Genomic DNA, 17,679 nt, shown 5'->3' with positions numbered 1-17,679 from the left:
GGCGCTTTGAGGAAAATCAATAGTGATGTGATACAGACTAATTAGGATAAGTCACCTTGGCCGTGATGGATGGCTGGGGCTTCAGCAAAGAGAAGAGATCTGAGCACAGCCCTGGAAGGAACCAGACCTACGGCTACCTGGACAGGAGGGGAAGGGTGCAAAGACTTCACGGGGGAGGTGTTTCGGGTGTGTGCAAAGCAGCAAGGTAGCCGGGGCTGTGAGCAAGGGCAGGGGCCCAGTCCTCGTCAGCCTAGGAGGCTTCTAGAGAACCTTTGGGTTCCATTCGGAGAGACGTGGGGAGCGCAAGGAGGGTTTCAGCAGAGACAGCCCAAGTCCAACACTAAGGTCAAACCACGCTGTAACCACTGGGAGAGGAGAGCGAGCACGAGGACTGAGGGAGGGGGCCCGGGAAGGAGGGGTGGGGGTCCGCAGTAGCCAGTGGGGGCAGAGGTGGCGATTGGTCTGGACGAATCCTGGAGACTGAGCCGTTGCGACTTACTAATGGATGGACTGTGGCCTGCATGAGCTTCCTAAGACTACGACAGCTCCTGGACTAGAAAGAACAGTAAGTCACTGATTCTCTCTCAGTCCTGGAGGAGACACAGAAGCAGGTGTTGCAGGGCCCCTCCCAGGGCCACCAGGGCAATCCCTCCTGGCCTCTCCAGCTTCTGATGGCTGAAGGTGCTCTGTGGCTCTTGCCGTCCAGCTCTAGGCTGTGCCGCTGTCTTCACACGGCCCTGCTCCCCAGGTCCCTGGGCTCAGCCCTCCTTCTGCCTTTCTCCTTATCAGGACACTTGTCACGGCGTTGAGGGCCCACCCTGCACCAGAACAGTTCTAACACAAGATCCGGAAGGACCTTGCAAAGACTCCCTTTCCAAATTAGGTCACATTCACGAGTTCCATATTGGTACCTGCCTCGCAGTTTTTCTTTGAAGGCTCGATGACTTCGTAAGTGTGATGTGTTTAGACGACAGTGCTAGCTCTTAGTCTGAGTTTTAATTGCCTAAATATTCATATGACAATCACTGTTTATGCTTTTATTTGTCCAGTTTGAGCTGCAATTTCCAAATCAAGGTACTCTGTTTGTTTACAACTAAAGAAAATTTATTTAAACATGATGTCTTCAAAGAGTTCCTTAATAATGTGTATTATGGAAAAACTATGCATGGATTTTAAAGTACTTTTGCACCAAAATAAGCTTATTTTTAAATCCATTTTTCACAGACTTTTTAAAGTACCCTTAGATACAGGGTGTCTCTACCTCACAGTTTGTCCAGGACCCTCTCATTTGAGGGCAGTTGTCCCAGCATAAATATTAAAAGTACCCGTTTCATGGCCAGCACTGTGTGTACTAGCCCAAGTCTCCACCTTTGTCACTAGCATCCCATAGGGGCACTGGTTCAAGTCCCAGCTGTTGCTCTTCTGATCCAGCTCTCTGCCTGTGGCCTAGGAAAGCAGTGGAAAATAGCCCATGTGCTTGGACCCCTACACCTACACAGGAGACCCAAAAGAAGCTCCTGGCTCCTAGCTTCGGATTGGCCCACCTTTGGCCATTGTGGCCATTTGGGGAGTGAACCGGTAGGTGGAAAACCTCTGTCTGTAGCTCTACCTCTCAGATAAATAAATAAAATCCTAAAAAAAAAGTACCCATTTCTTGCTCTTAAAATTGCTCCAATTTGGGCAGTGAATATTATGGATATCCTACTTTTAGAGATATTAATAAGTTTCTCATTTTGCAATATGAGTTTTAGTGTGGAAGTTTCAGCACCCATCCATTGCCCCACACGGGTCATCATTACACATTTCAGCTTCCTTGAAAAACTATCTTATCTTTCTAAAATAATTATTTATAAAAATATTCAAAGGCTCCTTGTCCAGTTGGTAAAATCTGAAATACTCCATTTGCTCTGCTTTCTGGATGTTTCTCCACATCCCCCAGGGGAACCTACGAGGCCCTTCCATCCAGTCTACACTGGAAACCATGGGCCATGGCTCCAACCAAGTCCTTTTCCTGAAATGCAGTTTTCTCTGTCCACTTTCTGACGATATGTGCTCCCCATTATTCAAGGACCACAGTTGTCTTCCACCATAAAACCTTCACACATTATGTTGTTGGTTTTATATGCTTGCACTCTCTGTTTATGAGCTCCTTGATGGTAATCTACAGCAAATCCATTTTCCTTAATGTGGGTCAGCTGAACTTGACCTCAGACACGTGACATGAGAGGGACGTTAAGATTCCTTACATAATTTATAAGCACAGGCATGTGGCATCATCGGTGGCTTTCCAGACGTCACAGTTTCTAGAAATGTTTCACAATGTTCACACACCCACTGTTTACTGGATCAAACAGTGTGCTAGAAGCTGTGTACCAGAAGGAACACAAACCAGTGTCCTCCCTAAAGGAGATCACCGTCAGTAAGAGAGACGTGTGGCCAAAGCACGGGAATATCCAAGTGCAAAAATGTCAGGTGCTACAGCTGAGATACACACCAAACGACAGGGACACAGAATGAGCGGTGTCAGCACTACCACTTTGATGGAGCTGTTAGAAGAGGAGTAATGGCCGCTGGCCACCAGGAAACAGACCAGTGGTGGCTTTTCATTCTCTGCATTTTGTTCGTGCTATGTCTTTGAGGGAAAAGGGCGATCCCCTTTCAAAAGCCATAGATGCTGCTCTCCCGTACTCTCCGTTTTCTTTCTCTGTACTATTTCTCCCTTACAAAATGCAAGCCTTTCTTCTAGTTCCCCCATCTTCTTATGTATTTCCCCTGGATATCAAACGTGTTGTCATTTAACAAGAGACATTTACTTCCTGCTGTCCCATAACACACACCTAGGAGAGCCAGCACTGGGACCAGTGGCGCGTTCCTCCAGCTGAGAGAGGCAGAGACCGGCAAACACTCAGCTGAACTTCACCCCTGACTTGCCAGTGTTGTGATGGGTCACCTGCTACTGCCCCACCACCTTCATCCTTCTCCACACTCTCCCCACCACACACACACGTTAGACAATGGAGAGTTCTCAAAGACTGCCGTTCCCAGCCGTGCAATCCCTACTTACGGGCAAGAGAAACAATCTTCTCTGTTCTTGGGGTTTTAACTGAATCAATCAATCAATCTCTCTCCCTCTCTCTCTCTCTCTCTCCACTATCATTTTAGAACACCCTTGAAAGCTCACTATTTTCCCTAACAATCATCTAATGGATAACTTCATCACCTTACCCATAAAACTATTTTCAGATTTTGCCCTTTCGATTTCTTTAATTCTATCATTATCATCCACTAATGAGAAACAACAGTCAACAGCTCTCCCTCCTCCACCAACTGTCTGGTAGACACCCCCTATGCACAGCGGAATATGCTCCAAGACACCCAGTGACTGCCTAAAACCATGGATAGCACCAAACTCTCTACATGCTATGTTTTTGCCTATACGCACACACCTATGACGAAGTTCAGTTTATAAATGAGGCATCATGGGCCAGCATCATGGCACAGTAGGTTAATCCTCCACCTGCAATGCCGGCATCCCAAAAGGGCGCTGGTTCTAGTCCCGGCTGCCCGTCTTCCAATCCAGCTCTCTGCTATGGCCTGGGGAAGCAGTAGAAGATGGCCCAAGTCCTTGGGCCCCTGCATCTGCATGGGAAACCAGGAGGAAGCACCTGGCTCCTGGCTTTGGATCGGTGCAGCTCCGGCCATTGCGGCCATCTGGGGAGTGAACCAACAGAAAGAAGACCTTTCTTTCTGTCTCTTGCTCTCACTGTCTGTAACTCTACCTCTCAAATAAATAAATAAAATCTTAAAAAAAAATTAGGCATCATAAGGCCTGGATGCACTTGATAAACAGATGCTTCACATCTCAGTTGGGACAAAGTGAGAAAAAGCACAGTATTTCCTCATGCTATTTACACCAATGTGCAATTTGAAACAAATTGTGTATTCTGGAATTTTCTATTTAATATTTCATACACAGTTGACCATGAGCAGCTGTAAACTATAGATGGTGAAACCACCAATAAGGGAGTTACTGTGACATCCAAACCACAGCCTGGTAAAGCCACCTGTCTCCTCCTATATCAACAGCTTTATCATCTCCACCACCCTGGTAGTAGTTTAAAGCCTGTGCCTAAATCCTGGCATAGGCCAGACACTTGGATGTCACCACCAGTCAATAATCCTTGCCCCAGTCTAATCCCTTGAGATGAGATCTAAGACTGTAATGGTATGGGCCCATTCAACTTTCATCATCCCCGTACCTAAACCTGCTATGATGACTCTTATTACCTGCCTTCAACATGTCTAATTCCTCACAACTTTGTTTATAGAATACTAATTCTCTGCAATAATAATAAGTTAGATAATAATAATATAATAATAATTAGAATACTAACTCTCTGCAATAATCCACTCCCCTTCTTATCCTTTCTAAAATCTTTTTACTGCCACTGTCTAGTTAACAGGCTGCTTCTATCAGGAAGCTGTACCCAGGGGGGCGGGCGACAGGCGGGCCTAAGGCAGTGGCCAGGCGGCCTCTGCCACCCAGTAATCATGTCTTTCCCCAGCTCTCGTCTGCAGAGGGAGCACTATGTCTGCAGAAGTCCCTGAGACAGCCTCCGCGGAGGAGCAGAAGGAGATGGAAGATAGACACTAGGAGACTAGTCCAGAGAAAGCTGAAGAAGCAAAATCAAAAGCAGGGTATCCTCATCGGGGACAAAAGCTCAGAGGTTCAGATTTCTTAAGGAAACGATTGCAGAAAGGGCAAAAATACTTTGGTTTTAGGGATCACAACATGGCAAAAGCAAAAATGAAAAGCAACTTCCTACCGTAGCCCCGGATGAAACGGAGGTCACAGGTGACCACATTCCCACGCCACAGGACCTTCCTCCACGGAAGCCATCCCTTGTTGCCAGCAAGCTGGCTGGCTGAACTGCACGATTCTTCTAATTCCCATTATTTCTCCTTTCTGTGTTACATATCCACCACTTACTTCCCTTCATTCTCTAAGTCATTTGAGACTGACAGCTTTGCAGGTAGCGGGAGTGTGTGTTCCTATTGTAAGGGAGTATACAAGTGTAGAGTTTTGCTTAAACAGTGCACTGATGATAAAGACATGATAGAGCAATGTAATCTATGTGAAAATAATTGTATATATTACCTAACTCCTAGTGTAGGTTCCAACAGGTAGCAAGTTTTACAATTTTAATGGTTTGGCTTTACTTACTTCATCTTAATTATAGCGGCTTTTTAAAAAGATTTATTTATTTTACTTGAAAGTCACAGTTACACAGAGAGAGGTGGTGGTGGGGTCTTCCCTCCGCTGGTTCACTCCCCAATTGGCTGCATCAGCCAGAGCTGCGCTGATTCGAAGTCAGGAGCCAGGAGCTTCTTTCAGGTCTCCCGGGCAGGTGCAGGGGCCCAAGGACTTGGGCCATATTCTACTGTTTTCCCAGGACACAGCAGAGAGTGGATCGGAAGTGGAGCAGTTGGGTCTCGAACTGGCGCCCATATGGGATGCTGGCGCTTCAGGCGGTGGCTTTACCCACCATGCCACAACGTCGGCCCCAATTATAGTGTTATACATTACTCTTATTTAACATAACCTCTGCTGTATTGATTTTTTTCTGTATTTTCCTTTTGGATTTTGTAAAACAGAAGTTTAAGACCACAGGTTTTAAGAAAAGTTCCATATTTCAAAATAACTAGATGGGACTCTGAAAGATTTATATTTCTGTGGTTGAACTTAATGGCCTTAAACCTGTTGTAGCTTTAACAGTTGAATTTCACTTGGGCAATATTTGCCCATTCTGATGTAACTTATGAGATTCTAGTGCTTAACAGCTGCCGTTGAAGCTACTATTCTTACACAGTTCTATAATGGTAGGATACCTTTTGTTGTTGAAGATGTGAATGACATATGCATGTGCATTGACTGCTGAATTCACTTTTGTGCCATTTTAGTAAATACAATAGTTTCGCACAACCTTTCACAAATGTCTGTATTAATTTCACATATTAAAAAGTAGTCAACGTGCCAACCAGAAGCACAGAAGTTCCTACACAAACCCTGTCATTATAGCTTTTGTATGATAAGAGTTTACTATCTTGGGCTTACAGAACACCAAACTGAAGTCTTTGCTTAGTCTGCCACAGACGTAAGCTTTTTGTTTGTTTCTATCCATGACATTCAGTGGCCCTGTGCAAATACGGTATGTTGTTTATGCATATCTTTGGTCCTATGCAGAACATTTCATTTTGACTTTTCTGAAAATAAAGTTCACCTAATCTTTTTAAATGTAGATACTTTTTACTTCCATAACTCACTTTGGGTATGCTAGAGTAAAAGGCTTTCATACTTGGCCTTCTGTCCACCCCCATTGTCTGTTTTGCTTTTTGTTTTTTTTGTTTTGTTTTGTTTTTTGCTTCTTTGATTCAGATGTTATAGGGCTGTTCAATCTGTATGGACACATAGGTATCTGTACCCTTACTCTTTAAGAAATTTGCTGCACTGAATGCTGTATTTTATAACAATAATGACATTTGCTGTCTCATTTCTCAGTTGCTAATTAATCACTCAGGATATATCCTGTATTATTACTCATAACTGCTAATCGTTTAAATATAATAAAACAAATATAATAAAATTTGTTGAAAACATTGGCCCAGGAACATATGTCAAGAAGAGCTGAATTCTGGCAAATAACTTCAGTAATTATGGTCAGTTAAGAGGAAAGGCTTACTGACAATTAGAATACTTTACATGACAGATTTATTCATATTAAAAATACATATTCTGTCCATGTCACTGTAGTAAGATGTCAGTTAGTTTTACATACAGTTTATGTACCTAGAACTTCTGTAGACTATTGGAACAGCATTTACCGCTCTTAAATCTCCCCAGGCATTGTTGTAATGCTGTAGAATGATAATGAGATTGGTAGCATGAGGTTTATACTGGTTTTCTCTTTATCTTTGACTTGGACTCAGGCATCTTTTCTGGATCTTGGCTCCAAATGCAGACTTACTTTTCTATAATCCAAATTACAGTAGACGGTGCCTTGAACACAGCTCCTAAAGACTGATGATCTTCCTGCCTGGCCCACGCCAAAAGGCAGAAAGCAGCAAAGTCAATACTGTGTTCATTGTAATTTTAAGGATCAGTGCTGTATAAATGTATTTGTAATGACAACAAGTAGGTTATCCTGCAATATATGTATTTCTAGGATCAACTCAAGAATTCTAAAATATTCCAAACTAGAATTCCTATTATGTACCTATATTTTAATTTTGTCATGAATAGTTACAAGTTACCATTAAATTCACACATGAGACAAGATGAGTCCATGATATTACTGGCCATGATAGGACTCCTGACATTTGCAGCGAGTGACATGACATCTGCCTGGGTTTTACTTTGTAAAATGCAATGCTAATTTTTTTTTTTTTTTGACAGGCAGAGTTAGATAGTGAAAGAGAGAGACAGAGAGAAAGGTCTTCCTTCCGTTGGTTCACCCCCCAAATGGCTGCTGTGGCCAGCGCATTGCAGCCAGCGCGCTGTGCCGATCTGAAGCCAGAAGCCAGGTGCTTCTCCTGGTCTCCCATGAGGGTGCAGGGCCCAAGGAACTGGGCCATCCTCCACTGCACTCCTGGGCCACAGCAGAGAGCTGGACTGGAAGAAGAGCAACCGGGACAGAACCGGTGCCCCAACTGGACTAGAACCCGGGGTGCCGGCGCCGCAGGCGGAAGATTAGCCTAGTGAGCTGAGGTGCTGGCCATTGATTATCTTTTTATTAAAAAAAAAGGAAGTTGTACCCAGCAATTGGATCAGTTTTTATAAGATCCTGCCTTGAGTTATGGTATATACATATGACAATCATCTCCTTACATAAAGTACAAATTCCATAACAGCCAGAACTATTGTTAGCCCTTAAATTCCTTTCTATCCACCATGATGCTTTGTACCTCATAGGTATTGAATGAATATGTGCTTGTTCCAAGTGACTTTCGCAGACTGGGTTCAAGTGCCACTTTTGTTTCTTCCTGACTGATGATGGACAAATTACTTAACTTCAACTCCATGTTTCAAGATTGATAAATTCCCTTGCTTGTTATTTGAGAAAGGAAAATATCGAATGATCTTTTGCCACTGTCCTGACCCATGAACAAATAACCCCTAGTTCTCATTTTAAAAAATTTTTTTTTATTTTTGACAGGCAGAGTGGACAGTGAGAGAGAGAAAGAAAGGTCTTCCTTTTTCCGTTGATTCACCCCCCAGTTTTAAACCTACCTCAATGGATTAGTGACAACTCATTTACACCACGCTTTTAAAACCCAGCCAATGTGGGGCAGGTGATTGGCGTAGTGATAAAGTTGCTGCTTGGGATGCCTGCATCCCATATGGGAGGTGCCTGGGTTCAAATTCCTCCTCTGCTCCCAATCGCAGCTTCCTGCTCATTCCACCCTAGGATGTGACAGCATGTGATGCTCAGGTAGTTGAATCCCTGCCCCTAGACTGAGACCCAGACTGAGTTCCTGCCCCCTGGCCCAGCCCTGCCTATTGTAAGCAAACTAGCAGATGGGATCTCTCTCTCTCTCTATAGATAGATAGATAGATAGATAGATAGATAGATAGATACAGATACATAGATAGAGATCTATCTATCTATATAGATATATCCCTTGATCTCTATAGGTATCTCTCTATAGGTATCTATAACTATCTACATAGAGAGATATCTCTAGGTATATAGAGAGATATCTCTAGGTATATAGAGATATCTCTAGGTATAACTATACACCTATAGATATCAATGTGTATATATACATATATATATATATATATATATAGTGGTGAAGAGGGTTAAGCCATAATTGGTGACATTAGCATCCCATATCATAGCGCCAATTCAACTTCCAGCTGCTTCACTTCCAATCCAACTTTATGTCAGAGTCTTGGAAGGCAGCAGAAGACGGCCCCTGTCACCCGTGCAGGGGACTCAGATGGAGTCCCTGGCTCAGAACTGGCTGTTGGCAGCCATTTAAGGAATGAACTAGTGCATGAAAGATTAATTTATTTTCTCTCTCTCTCTCTCTTTCAAATAAACAAATAATAAATACAAAAACATAAAAAAGAAACCAGGCAGTGAGTGACAGTTCTACGCTTCAGCTGCAGTATCAGCCCAGCAGCCGTCAGCTCCACCAGCGTGGGGTCTGCAGTCACACTCAGCCCCCTCTCTGAAGGCCCCCCACCCCCGCACATGGTTTAATGCTCTGCCATCACCACCTCAAAATTATTCGTTTTGGACAAAGATCCTCACATTTTTATCTTGTACTGGGCCCCGCACATCTAATAACCTGATTCTGCAAACCCTCAGAGAGCCGGGCATCCCCTGGACTCCATACCCCCTAAAGCTCTACAACCAGCAGACCCCTGGAGGTACAGCTCCCCTTACTTGACAAACACAAATTCTGCAGCTTCTTTCTGATGCAAGATACTTTTCAAAAAAGATGTATTGATTTGAAAGTCAGCGTTGCAGTAGAGAAGAAGAGAGGGCAAAAGAGGGAGAGAGGAGTGATCTTCCATCCCTGGTTCACTCACCAAATGGCTGCAATGGCTGGGTTGGGCTAGGTTAGAGCCAGGAGCCTGGAACTCCATTCAGGTCTCCCACATGGCTGGTGTACTTGTGCCATCTTCCACTGCTTTTCTAGGTGTGTTGGCAGGAGCTGGTTTGGAAGTGGAGCAACCAGGACTGGAACTGTTGTAAGCAGGCATACAGAAAAAATTCACTAGATTTGCGAGCTGGGAGACCTCACCTTCACCACGCCCCTGTGTGATCTCATGCCCCTACCTGGCCACACCTGTGCACCCACCTGCCAATCAGGTTAATTAACCACTCCCATTTGGAAGTGGATTAAAGGCCTGGGACCTGGGGGGCCCAGCCCTTTTTGGCCTTTTTGCCTCTTCTGCCATTGTGGGCCCTTGCTGCCCCACACCTTTGGGCGCGTGGCCTTTGGGCCACCAGCCCCATGCTTTCTGGTCTACATGCTTCTCCACGTGGCTGGCTTCTGATGCTTGGTACGACTCCAGATTCCCTGTTCCAGATAGTGTCCTCAGTCTCCTATGCATCTCTTACTGAATGAAAAGCATAAAATTTACCACGCTGCCTCGTTTATTTGTGCCGGTATTCAGAATTCTTCTCTGAATATTAGGCAATAACCCACAGATTTATTAATATTACAAATTTATTTTTTTTTTGACAGGCAGAGTGGACAGTGAGAGAGAGAGACAGAGAGAACAGAGAGAAAGGTCTTCCTTTGCTGTTGGTTCACCCTCCAATGGCCACCCTGGCCAGCACGCTGCGGCCGGTGCACCGCACTGATCCGAAGCCAGGAGCCAGGTACTTATCCTGGTCTCCCATGGGGTGCAGGGCCCAAGCACTTGGGCCATCCTCCACTGCACTCCCTGGCCACAGCAGAGAGCTGGCCTGGAAGAGGGGCAACCGGGACAGAATCCGGCGCCCCAACCGGGACTAGAACCCGGTGTGCTGGCGCCGCAAGGCAGAGGATTAGCCTAGTGGAATTTATTAATAAGCATCTGCTAACATAAATGGCACCCCATACTCTGATATTAGAACCTGTGTTCAAATGGAATGCTAGCCTCAGAGGCAGGGGCTTAGCCTGCTGAGTCACACACAAGTTCTGTTGGATACTTTTTTTAAAAGCTGGACTTGACTGCCCACTTCCTATTGGACACAGTGCAAAACTGAATAGTACAGAAAACTGCATTTTGGCAAGTTTTTCTCCCAAGCTTATTCTCAGTCTCATAGATCCTTCCTTAGGGACAATCACTGCTCTGTATCCAAAAAACATTTGTACATCTACAGTCTTTTTTTTTTAAGATTTATTTATTTATTTGAAAGTCAGAGTTACACAGAGAGAGGAGCGTGAGAGAGAGAGGAGAGGGAGACAGAGAGAGAGGAGAGAGAGAGGAGAGGGAGAGAGAGGGGAGAGGAGGAGAGGGGAAGAGGGAGAGGGGGGAGAAGAGGAGAAGGGGAGAGGGGGAGAGAGAGAGAGGGAGAAAGGGAGAGAGGGAGAGGTCTTCCATCTGATGGTTCACTCCCCAATTGACCACAACGGCCAGAGCTGAGCCGATCCGAAGCCAGGAGTCAGGGGCTTCTTCCGGGTCTCCCACATGGGTGCAGGGGCCCAAGGACTTGGGCCATCTTCTACTGCTTTCCCAGGCCATGCAAGGAGCTGGATCGGGAGTGGAGCAGCCAGGTCTCGAACCGGCACCCATATGGGATGCCAGCATTTCAGGCCAGGGCGTTAACCTGCTATGCCACAGCGCCGGCCCCCATCTACAATCTTTTCTTGTATTTTTTACACAGCTGGAAACATACCAGATATATTATAGCTTTGTGCTTGGGACATGAGTGTTTGCACAGAAACACACACACACACACACACACTCCATACTACTTTATTTAGAGATACTTCATTTATAAAGAGCTGCATATTTTTCCACTAAATATATTAGGCTGCCCATTACTACATAATTTGTATCAATTCATGAAAATTTAGTCCATATCAATCTTTTGCTACTACCAGCATTACTATACTTGTTCTACTTAGATGAATGTCATTCTACACTTGTGCAACTAGATTAAGGTCTCCAAAGCAGAATTGCTTAAATGGCACCTGTCTGGAATTTTGATGGATTATTGCCAAATCGTTCTTCAGTGTACCAGTTTATACTCTCAACAGCAAATTGTAAGTGCCTGCTTTCCTATGTCTGCAACTGCACTTTCATCCAACAATGGATTCTGCTGATTTACAAGGAGAAAATGTATCTTTGTGTGTGTATATATATGTGTGTATTACGAAACTTACATTGAGCACCTTACATGTTTAAGAGTTATTTGTGCTTCTCTCCATGTGATTTCTTATATCATTGGTTTTTAGAAATTAGTTTATAGACCTTCAGTAAAGAAATTAGACTTAACTATGCCTTGCTTGTTGCAAATACTTTGTTTTTTAATTTGAATTTTGACTCTGGAATTCTACGTGTGTGTGTGTGTGTGTGTGTTGCTGTATAGAAATTTTTCATTTTCCTGGGGTCAAATATATTATATCTTTACAATAAGTTCATCTATATTGAGATAAAACAACTGGAATACTATTAAATGAGATTGTATTAGAGAGACATGTTGTATTTATGATGCTATCTTCTTATCCAAGACTCTTTTTATTGCCTCAATAGCATTTAGACCTACTGTATCACATAATTTATGTGTTCCATTTGCAAATGTACTTTTTATTCACTTGATATGTCATAAACTGAGACACTGGAGCTAAAAATTTCTTATACCAAATGTGTTATTATTTCTTCAGGTGTTTCCTATAATTTTTGCTGTAAGTGCATTGATGCAAGGTTCTTTGATTTGTGGGCATCCGTGTTGGTGACACCACTGAAGGGGGTCACACCCTTCTTCACACTTGCCTGACAGGCCCTCGCTCATTCTCTCATTTTAGACTTTTATGAGTTATTTTACCTTAGGTGTGTCTCCTGAATCTGAAAAATACAATTAAATTATTTTTATGATTTAATTTGAGGGTTTTTTTATGAGGAGGTAATCTACTTAGCCTTCATTTATATGACCTAAATGTTTACTTTTCTGTTACATTTCATATTATGATACATTTCTGGAATGTTTTATATAATGGTTTTGGTTATATTGACATTTTTCTTTTTATAGTCTTTCATTGTATTATCTATAAAGCTGCCTTTATGAGTGTATTGTCTGGTAACTTGCAGAGTTCATTTTGTTTGTTCTAATGGTTATCATTTCCACTAGTTTATGAATGCATTTAACTCTGTATAACATTTTCTCATGCCCAAATCTGAGATAAGATGAAATGAGTTTGCCTTGGCCTCTTCTGACTGCTACTCTCCCATTTTTGTTGATTATATATTTTTGCTAGTATCCACCTTCATATTTTTAAATTAAACACCTATGTTATTAATTTATTGGTTAAATATGATTTCCAAGACCCTTCCTAGTGTTCCAATCTGCATCTCTAACCTCAACTCCTTATACCCAACCTAAGAGGCAAAAACAGGAATTTGTATGAGCCAGAAAGCAAGTCTCTACCACAGAAATTTGGATAGAAGAAAATGCAAAAATCAACAGCTACTAACAAAGCTGAGGTCTATATTTTCAGACATTTGGGCAAAGAGAAACCAGGGGAGGCATTGCAGCAGGTAATAAAATGTGCAGGATTAAATACAATGTCTTTTGCTTTCAAAAATATCCATGGAAAAGAAGCGCTCGGTGGAGTGAGCCTGGAGCCCCTGAAGGCAGGCAGGGAGGCCAGGCTCAGGTTGCGCACGTGGGCTCTCTGCTGCTGGGGTCTCATGAAGACGGGCTGCTTCTTGTTGAGGAGTTACATGTACGAGCTGAGGACTGGGAGCTAAAACTGCCCTTCTGCATTCTTGAAAACCAGAACGCTTCTACACGGATATGAACCAGGTGAGGAAGAGCCATATGGACAACTGGGAACACCTCTCAGAGTGAACAGACAAAAACGGTGGATTCTTCTGGAAGGTTTATAGATTCTTGATAAATAAGAGATGAGGACGGATAACCTTTCACTGCAGGGAGAGAGTGCCTGTGGGAAAGAAGAGATACATTTCTTAATTAAGCACCACCCCTGCTTTTTTGGCTAGAAAACAAATTAGGCAGCCAGAGATGTCAGGTGACAAAACTGAAGCATTAGAAGCCATTGTTTCACTTTTTTTTTTCTTGACAGGCAGAGTGGACAGTGAGAGAGAGAGACAGAGAGAAAGGTCTTCTTTTTTGCCGTTGGTTCACCCTCCAATGGCCGCCAAGTGCTTGGGCCATCCTCCACTGCACTCCCTGGCCACAGCAGAGAGCTGGCCTGGAAGAGGGGCAACCGGGACAGAATCCGGCGCCCCGACCGGGACTAGAACCCGGTGTGCCAGTGCCACTAGGCGGAGGATTAGCCTAGTGAGCCGTGGCACCGGCTGTTTCACTTTCGAAATCTGAAAAACCCTGGCGGGTGCTGAGATTCCTACTACACAGGCAGGCAGACACTCTGACGGCATCACCAGGTTTTATTCCTTCCTAAAGAAGGAATTGTAACTATCGGGATGAAGTCCTGCTGGTACAAAACTGGGGGCTTTTTTCTTTTACATCTATCGAGGCAGATACCAGATGATTTTTTTTTCCTCTGAACTCCTTCTCTCTGATGTTTTGATACCAAGGATATCCCTACGAATTTGTCTGCATTGTTTGGCATAATATCTTGATTACAGTAAGCAATTTTTAAAGTCAACACAAGCAAATTTTAAAATTTTGCAACATGTTATCTTTAGGAGAATCATCATATCAAAACTTAAGGTGCACCATATTATTATGATCATCAGATTCAAATTTTACACAACACTAAGCAACATGAATTCAATTTTGTGAGTAGAAAAGCAAATTTCTCAAAAGAGACAAATCTCCAGTTGTGTGATGAGACTAGCAGATGCGGCTCCTGCTGTGCTCTGTCAAGTAGGGGTTGACAGCAGGCAGTTAACAAGCTAGGACTGGGCCGGCCGGAGGAGACCTGGGTGCCTCGCTCAGGGCTCATGGCGCGGTTTGGAACGAATGTCAGGAATAAAGCGGCGGCTTTGCTGAAGAAGCCACGACCTTCCACACTGTTAGTGCTGAGGCAGTTGCTCCCTTTCATCTGCTTGTTCCTTGAAAAACCAGCTGTGCAACGCATAGCTGGCATACCATACAGCCCCTCCACTTACATGCGCAAATCAAAGCGGGCATGGTAGCACAGTGGACTAAGCCCCTGCCTGCACTGTCAGCATCCCACATGGGCTCTAGTTCAAGTCCTGGCTGCTCCACTTTCAATCCAGTTCCCTGCAAATGTGCCTGGAAAAGCAGCAGTAGATGGTCCACGTGCTTGGGCCCCTGCACCTGTGTGAGACACCCAGATGCAGCTCCTGGCTTTTGGCTTCAGTCTGGCCCAGCTCTGGCCATTGTGGCCAGTTCAGGAATGAACCAGAAGATGGAAGATCTCTGTCTCTCTGTCTCTGTAGCTCTGCCTTTCAAAAATAAATAAATCTGTCTTTCAGTTGAAAGGAAATGGCTATAGCAGAGTCACCGAACTGTGAGTCCATCACCATAATTTTACAACATTTTCATTGTCCCCCCAAAATGACACCTTGAACCCCCTAATGATCATCTGCTCAAATCCCTACCGAATCCCACCCCCGGTCCTAGGGAACCATTCATCTTCTATGGAATCATATAACACGGACTTTCTGAATGACTGCTTTCACCCGATGTATTTCCAATATTTATCCAATCATAACAAGTATCAGAACTTCTTTTTACTGCTGGGGAAAATCCATTTATATATATATATATGTATATAAAAGCACAGTTGATCGATGCATCCATCAGCTGGTGGACAGCTGAATTGTTTCCACACTTTGGCTGCCCTGAGTGGGGCTGTTAGGCGCATTCATGTACTCAGCTTTGTGTGGATATGTGATTTCATTTCTCCAGTGTGTACACTACCTAGGAGCACCTTTCTGGATGATAGGGGAACTCCATGTTTAACTCTGGAGCAACTTGGATGCTTTCGCAAATGGTTATGCTAGTCCACTAGTACATTACCAGCAGTGCGGGTATCTAACTTCTGCACATCCTTGCCGACACTTGCTATTATCCATTCATAGCCTTTTCACATAATCTGTTTTACTTCTTCACGGTCAAACATCTTTCATTTCTGTTTTTACTATCGTTAGCCTGCACTCTTTACTTTCTTCACTATTTGTCTAATCTCTTTCTCATTAAATTTTCTGCTCTAATCATTATTTTTGCCCTCACTTTTTAAAAAAGATTTATTTTATCTTATTTGAAAGAATTACAGAGAGAGGTCGAGACAGAGAGAGAAGTCTTCCATCCGCTGGTTCACTCCCCAACTGGCCGCAACGGCCAGAGCTGCGCCGATCCAAAGCCAGGAGCCAGGAGCTTCTCCCCGGTCTCCCACACAGGTGCAGGGGCCCAAGGAGTTGGGCCATCTTCTATTGCTTTCCCAGGCCATAGCAGAGAGCTGGATCAGAAGTGGAGCAGCCGGGACTCGAACCGGCACCCATATGGGATGCCAGCGCTTCAGGCCAGGCTTTAACCTGTTGTGCCGCAGCGCCAGCCCCACCCTCATTCAGTTTTGATTTAGTTCTTCTTTACTCCTGTCTTAAGTGGGGGTGCCAAGTGGCTGCCTGAAGCCCAAGCACACAGAACTTTCCCTCTAGGCATTGTTTTAGCTATATCCCCTAAGTTTCATTAAACTGCATCTTCGTTTTCATTCAGTTCAAAGTATTTGCTAATTTTAATTTTGATTTCCTCTTTGATCCTCTTATTTTTTTAAATTGTCTAAATTGTTCAATTTGACAGCATTAGCCGTATGTGATTATTTAAATTAAAATAAAAATGTTTTAGCTCTCGGTCATGGTAGCTGCATCTCAAGTGCTTATTGGCCGCATTTGGAAAATGTCTGCTGTATTAGAGAGAGAGTGGACAACATTATTTCCCTCACTTTACAACATCCTGTTGGACAGCACTGCACAGCATGCTCGCAAGGGAAAGGCCAGAAGGACAAGAAGTTAGCTCGTATTATCCCTTGCTGCTCACTTAAAATGCCACTTAGGAGCCGGTGTTTGGCCTAGCACTTTAGCCACTGGCACAGCTGAGTACCTGAGTTCAACTCCCAGTTCCTGCTTCCTATTAATGCAGATCCTGGAGAGCAGCAGCGATGGAGTTGATGTTACCACACCACTGTGGGAGACCTGAATAGAACTCCTGCTGCTGGGTTTAGCTGTCTGGAGACTGCAGGCTTCTGTGGAATGAAACCATCCACAGTGCTCGCTCACTCGCTCGCTCTCTCTCTCTCCCTCCCTCTTCATTTTTCTATCTCTCTGTCTCTATCATCTCTCAAATTAGCAAGTAAGAATGGTTTAATAAAATAGATCTACTTTTAGTTTATCAATGTCAAGCCAGTTCAACGCTCTATTTGCTTAATTTATTTGAAGTATTGCTCAACACTACCTTGACAGGGCTCTTTTTTAGGCCAAAGTTCGATCCCCTTGTTAGATCATTCCCTGCATCTTCCACTGTACTTTTGCCTCCACTACCACTTCTTGTAATTTCTTACCCTACCCTGTCCTGCAGTATTTGGTGCCATCCAAGTACTAACATCCACAAAAAGGGGAAAACCAAAAGAGTTCATATATTTGTAAAGTCTGGTGTGTCATAGGCTCTCACTGGAGTTTTTCATATGCTGCCACACTCAAACCCGAAATAACTCCAGGAAGTAAATATTATGTTTCCTTTCTGGTGATAAAAATCAGTCTTTAAGATGCAAGGGTTGGCAGGGCTGGTGCTGTGGTGTAGTGGGTAAAGCTGCCACCTGCAGTGCTGGCATCCCATACAGGCACTGGTTCGAGACCTGGTTGCTCCACTTCTGATCCAGCTCTCTGCTATAGCCTAGGAAAGCAGTAAAAGATGGCCCAAGTCCTTGGGCTCCTGCACCCATGTGGGAGACCTGGAAGAAGTTCCTGGCTCCTGGCTTTGGATCAGCCTAGCTCCAGCCGTTGCA

General features: G+C 44.0%; 1 long non-coding RNA gene and 1 pseudogene across 5 annotated transcripts in view; one reads left to right on the top strand and one right to left on the bottom strand.

Moving 5' to 3' along the window:
- Positions 1–4,588: 4,588 nt before the first annotated feature.
- On the top strand, positions 4,589–4,929 carry LOC100347134 (cAMP-regulated phosphoprotein 19 pseudogene; annotated as a pseudogene).
- A 7,856-nt stretch (positions 4,930–12,785) lies between these two features.
- LOC149126040 (uncharacterized) overlaps positions 12,786–17,679 on the bottom strand; it is a 28,939-nt gene continuing 24,045 nt past the window's right edge. For all 5 annotated transcript variants that reach the window (XR_016235313.1, XR_016235322.1, XR_016235315.1 and 2 more), the window contains one exon: positions 12,786–13,668. This is a non-coding gene — a long non-coding RNA (uncharacterized LOC149126040). The remainder of the gene's footprint in view (positions 13,669–17,679) is intronic.

The sequence above is a fragment of the Oryctolagus cuniculus genome, chromosome 6, assembly GCF_051225735.1.
Source record: "Oryctolagus cuniculus isolate XC-2025 breed Fujian yellow rabbit chromosome 6, ASM5122573v1, whole genome shotgun sequence".
NCBI lineage: Eukaryota > Metazoa > Chordata > Mammalia > Lagomorpha > Leporidae > Oryctolagus > Oryctolagus cuniculus.
Note: the sequence above shows the minus strand (reverse complement) of the source record. Positions and strands in the feature narration are given on the sequence as shown.